This window comes from Ursus maritimus, unplaced genomic scaffold, assembly GCF_017311325.1.
Source record: "Ursus maritimus isolate PB19 unplaced genomic scaffold, ASM1731132v1 scaffold_24, whole genome shotgun sequence".
NCBI lineage: Eukaryota > Metazoa > Chordata > Mammalia > Carnivora > Ursidae > Ursus > Ursus maritimus.
The window spans coordinates 13,161,657-13,167,947 of NW_024424897.1; positions in this window are offsets into that span (position 1 = coordinate 13,161,657).

Consider the following 6,291-nt stretch of genomic DNA (forward strand, 5'->3'; position numbering starts at 1 on the left):
CTCTTTCTCCTTCATAACAGTCAGACGACCTCCAAGTGGATCAAGATGAGAAAACAGACTTAGTAGTGGTGGGGAAAGCATGGGAATGTGACGAGTTTTGTGCTTTAGACAAGGACAGAGCCCATGACTCCAAGGAGCCTCTGGGAAGGAAACTCAGTACAAACCACGCCCACCCAGGGAAGGAAGCCCCCCCAAGGACACACCCAGCAAAGAGGTGGGGCATCTTAGCTCTACACCCAGGGGCGGGACCTGGATGTGCTCTTTCCTTTAGGATTTTCAGAAGTTCTCATGATTACTCAAGTCTACTGACTATTCATTCTGCTTGGTTCATTTGATGTCCTCATGTTGGAAGAACAACTTGGCAACAAACATAGAGGGGATGGAAAACCCAGTCTGAAGACTACAGATGCGATGATTCCAAACTCCATAATGGGAAGTTAGAGAGGACCAAGAGGCAGGAGTGCAAGCTCCTCATTGTACGAAGAAGTCTTTCACATCTGTAAGAAAATAGTCTGCAAGCCAGTAGAAAACTAGGCAAAAGCTTAACCAGGAAGTTCACTGGAGGAATACTAATATCTCTTCAATAAATAAAACTGTTCTCATAATATGAGAAAAACTACCTTGAGATGCTGTTGCTTACCCATGAGATGGGCAAAGAAATAAAATTTTGATTTTACAATGTTGGAGAGTGCAAGAGGAAACAGGTGCTCTGGCATATTGATGATGGGGAGGGAAGCAGTAGAACCTTGTATAGACCAACTTGGCAATGTCTATCAAAATTACAAGCACATTGCCCATTATCAGCAATACCAGAAGTGCACATGTGTGAAGTGACATATATACACAATTATATGGCATTATTTGTATTGGTTAAAGATTAGAAACAACTAATCAACAGGGACTTGTTAAATAAATAATGATGTATCTATGTAATGGAATAATATGCAGCATAAAAATGAATTAAGAGAGATCTTATATACAGAAATGGAGTTGTCTCCAAGATATATTGATAAGTATCTTTTAAGATTTATTTACTTATTTTAAAGGAGGGGGAGGGACAGAGGGAGGGAGAGAGAAACTCTAAGCAGATTCTGTGCTGAGCACGGAGCTCAACACAGGGCTCCATCTCATAACCCTGAGATCATGACCTGAGCCGAAATCAAGAGTCGGATGCTTAGCTGACTGCACCACCCAGGTGCCCCATACTGATAAGTTTTTTAAAAGCAAGATATACAATATCATTTCGAGTATGCTGTTATTTTTCTCTTAAAAAAAAAGGTGGAGAAAATATATTTGCTTGCTCTTAGAGGCTGTCTCTGAAGGATGTCAGCAAGTTGAGCAATATTCAATGACCCGCTAACAACCATTGATGTGGGCATCACTGTCCCGACTTGTAGATAGGGAAGCTGAGACCCAAGGGGCTGAAGTGACATGGCCAGGGTCACACAGCTTGTGTGCCGCTGAGCTAGGATTCGAACTCAGGGCTGTCAAATTCCAAAGCCTTTGCCTTCAGCCACTCTGCTCAGCACCATAGCTCTGAGGCCTGTTTGTGTAAGAAAGGAGGTTTCCAAGAGAAGGATGCATGTTCTCTGGTCTTGTGCGGAACTGAATGCATTTGGCAGAAAACTAAGTCACATTGGCCCTGGCCCTCGTGAGATGAGAAGGTCAAAATCACGGCCTTAGACATTTTCTCCAAATTGCTGATTTGAAAAGGTGAGAGCTCTCAAAACACAGCTCTCCAAGCTTTTGAAAATGACCAGGAAGTATGAGCTAATGGGGAATGAGACTTGGATAACAGGTCTGCAAACCAATACTGTGGTCTGCATCTCTATTTTAAGACTTTGTCTTCGACCACCAGGTCCCATCTGGAGTGGGGAATCTCTGAGTCAGACGGTGCATCTGTTACAGTTCTTGGGTGCAAACTCCAGGACCCACTCTAGCTGGTCTCAGGGAACAAGAAATTAATTAAGACTGTATGCAAATCACAAATACTGCAGGTCGGGGAATCAGACTTGGAAGCAGCAGCACATTAGTGACATCCAGTAGAGATAATCCCACCAACACAGACACCTCAGTTCACACCAGAAGTGTGCCCTGTGTGGGCATCACCACCAGGACCTGTACCACTGCTGCCCCTGAGACCTCGGTCTCCACCACTGAATGACAAGCTTCAAGTGGTATCTCTCTGTCACCTAAGACTGCTCTGCCCATGGGAGACTTGAGCAAGTAGGTCTGATTGAGGAGTCCAGGTCACATGACACCACCATAGCTGCAAGGGAGGCTGGGAAAGTGAGTTCTGGCTTCTCCCTGTGGGTGGGGAGAGGGGGATTCATCATGCGGGCAGCTCTCCAAAGGTAGAAAGGACCATCTTCAACACGACAAGCAGAAGGAATCCTAAACACCACACTTAGCATGACACTCTCAATCAACAGATGAGGTCATGAGACCCAGAGAGGGACAGGGATTGACACAGAAACTGATCGCAAAGATCATGGATCTTCACCTTGGCTGACTTCTTGGCTAGTGTCTACTGGTTATTCACGATGTCTCTCATTCATTCTTTAAAAGTGTTTAGTGGAAGCCTATGTTCGGGAGGGCTCTCAAAAGATCAGCCCAAGTAAGAGCAGTGCTAAGTATGACTGGGATGCAGTGTCAAATGTGACCTCAGTCCTGCCTTCAAGAAGCCTACATATGGCAGGGAAGACCCTGGGTATGTGAGCCAGCCAGGGCTCTGTGCTAAGCGGCCTCCTCCCTGCCACCTGACCACATCCTATAATCACTGAACACGCAGCTCAAAGCCCCCTCCTCTGGGGAACCTTCCTTCACCAGCTCAGCCTGCAGCCATCACTCCCACGAGCCTTCCCATCTTCAGCTAGCATTTACCGAGCTCCAGGCATGCTTGTCATGAGAAGCATCTGGAAACACTGACATGCTTAATATATTTACAGGGGCTATGGTGGCCCAGGAAGGGATCAGAAAGGGACCCTACCCCTCAGGGTCTGAAAACTTTCCCCAGAGGAGATGCTGTTTGAGTTGGCACTGGAGAGAGGGAGAAGCATGGTCTAGGCAGGCAAGGTGAGGAAGAGCTTTCCAAGCAGTGGGACCAGCACGAACAAGGTCATGGGCACGGGGAACAGCCTTTAATCAACACCAACCACATGACCCTTAGGCAGAGACTGTCCCGGCTGCAGGCGTGTCTTCCCAGACCCCTGGAGAGCAAGAGCCCCATCATATGCATGCTCTAACCCCAGTCGCTGCCCTGCACACGGGTCTCCCAGACTCCTGCTCGGTATCCACATGGGACATGATTTAAACCTCACAGCGCATGGCATTTTCCTTGCCTTTCCTTTTCATGTAAAACATGTCACCACGTTTCCGTAACCCCAATTGCTCTCTGGTGAAAATAAATAGATAAATAATTTTTCACAAAACTAATTAGCAGAGAGGAAGATGCTAATGTGTTTTGCCAACTGTATCTCTCCCCAGCTCAGTCCCAGCTGGCCTGTTTGGAGCCGGTGCCGTCAGAGATGGCAGGTAGCTCCAAGCCCAAAGAGGGGACTTCTCTCCATCTGCTGGCCAAGTAGACTCCGTTTTCAGGATGAGTGAGTCCTTGTGTTGGTGGAAAGGACCGTGGGGGGACAGACCCAGGTTGTGAGCCAGACAGACCTGGGTTGGATTTCGGCATCTGTTTACTAGCCATAGGATTTTCTTAGCCTTAGTGTTCCCATCTGCAAAATGGGGCTGCTGAAGACGCCAATCTCTGAGGGTTGTCGTGAGGATGTAGCAAGGTGATGCTTGGAAAGCCCCAGGGGGCCGGGTACTGTAATCTTATAGCCAAGGACCCTGAAACTCACAGAGCTCACATGATCAGGGAGCTGGACTACATCTCCAGGTCTGCCTGGTCCGATCTCTGTGATCTCAGGTCATGCCACCCTCTTGCTTGGCAGAAACCGGAATATCCTCTGAAACAGCTCTGGGTCCAAGTCCTAGGATAGGAGGCAGCAGAGGGAAAGCCAAACGCCCTCCCTCCGGGGCAGACTGGAACTTCCTGCCATGAACCAGCTTTGAACGCAGTCACGATTTTCCATCCAACACCGGGAAATGAGGCCCACCTTTGGAATCAGGAGCTCTGGGGAAACCGGGGGCATGGGTGACGCAGGTAGGGAGAGTAGGGGTGGGCTGGTACCCAGTGAGCCGCCAGCAGAGGGCTGCCTCTCTGCTCTCCCAGTCTGGTGTGTCAGTAGCTGGCTGGATGAGAGGATGCCAGCATGGAAGCAGGTTCTTAGAGATCTCCTTTGAAAACAGGCATGTGCACATTCCTCACTTCAGTAATCGCTAGGGGAGACTGAGGCAGGAAGGCCCAGACACCTGTTCACGCTGATAGCAACAAACGTGCAGCAGCACTGTCTGAACACGGACACACAACTCTAGGAGGCTGGTCCTCAGCAAGTCCCACGTTCAGATGAGGACACCAAGGCCCAGAGAGGTGAAGGGCCTTGCCCAGGGTCACACAGCTGGTGAGCAGCAGAGCCAGGGAAACCCATGTCCGTCTGACTGCAAAGCCGGCTTCCTCAGCAGCAGACAGCCTTCCCAAGGATTACCCCTTGATCACCAGAAAAGCCAGCAAAAGACCCAGTGATCACACATCTGGGAAGGCAAGGATGACGTGTGTATGAGGTTATTCATGGCAGTGCTCTTTGGAACAGCAAAATGATCTAGATGTCCATCCCAAAGCTGGTACACCCATACTGTGGAATTACGTGCACAATTTTAAATAACTGGGAAGCTCTCTGTGTGTTTAAATGGAAGGATTTCTTTTTTTTTTTTTTTTAAGATTTTATTTATTTATTTGACAGAGATAGAGACAGCCAGCGAGAGAGGGAACACAAGCAGGGGGAGCAGGAGAGGAAGAAGCAGGCTCATAGTGGAGGAGCCTGACGTGGGGCTCGATCCCATAACGCCGGGATCACTCCCTGAGCCGAAGGCAGACGCTTAACCGCTGTGCCACCCAGGCGCCCCTAAATGGAAGGATTTCTACGGGGCCCCTGGGTGCACAGTCTGTTAAGCATCTTTGTTTCAGCTCAGGTCATGATCTCGGGGTGGTGAGATCAAACCCCACTTCGGTCTCCAAGCTCAGCGAGAAGTCTGCTCAAGTTTCTCTCTCCCTCTCCCTCTGCCCCTCCCTGCACTCATGCACTCTCTCTCTCTCTCTTTCTCAAATAAATAAATAGATAAATAAATCTTTAAATGGAAGGATTTCTAGGATTTATTGTTCAATGAAAAAAAAGCAAAGTGCAGAACAGTGCGTCGATATACTAATTTAGTTTACAAAGAGGGAAAACTCTCATCCCGGTTTGCATTTGTTTGCACAAGCCAAAGCAAACTCTGGAAGGGTGAGCGAGAAACTCAAGTGGTTTCCTGGGGCGGCCGAGGAACAGGACGAAGTCTGTAGGGAGGATGGGAACGCAGAGGGAAAAATGTTCCTTTTTTACCATTCTGTAGCTCTCTCCCTTTCTCCTTAGATTCTTATTTTGGAATCATTACAGACTCACAAGAAGTTGCAAAGGCAGCGCCGAGACGGCCCGCGCACCTGCAGGCACTTCCCCAAATGATAACACCGTACGTCCAGTCCGGGCAGTATCCGGAGCAACGAACGGCACTTCTCTTTCCTCTGACGGTCTCCTGATTTTTTAAAATTGTGGTAAAATACACGTAACGTAAAGCTTACCGTCTTAACCATTGTTAGGAATACAGTTCAGCGGCATTCCACACAGTCACGCTGCTATGCACCTAGCACTACCACTCCTCCCCAGAACTCTTTCTGTCTCTTAAAACTGAAACTCTGGGAGCATATGGGCAGCACAGTCGGTTGAGTGTCTGATTCTTGATTTCGGCTCAAGTCCTGATCTCAGCCCCTCATCGGGCTCTGTGCTCAGCACAGAGTCTGCTTGAGATTCTCTCTCCATCTCCCTCCCCCTCCTCATGCTCTCTCTCTTTCTTTCTCTCTCCCTAAAATAAATACACAAATAAAATCTTTTTTTTGAAAAATGAAACTCTGCCCCCTTGAAACACGAGCACCCCATTCCATCACTGTCTGAAACCACTGTTCTACTTTCTCTCTATGAATTTGACATATACATGGGATCATTCACTTCGTGCTTTTGCGACTGCTTTGTCTCACGGAGCATAATGTCCTCAAGTGTCGTCGTGGTTGTAGCCTGTGTCAGACTCCCCATCCTTTTCAAAGCTGAGTCATATTCCTTCGTACACACTTTGTCCGTCTGTCCACTG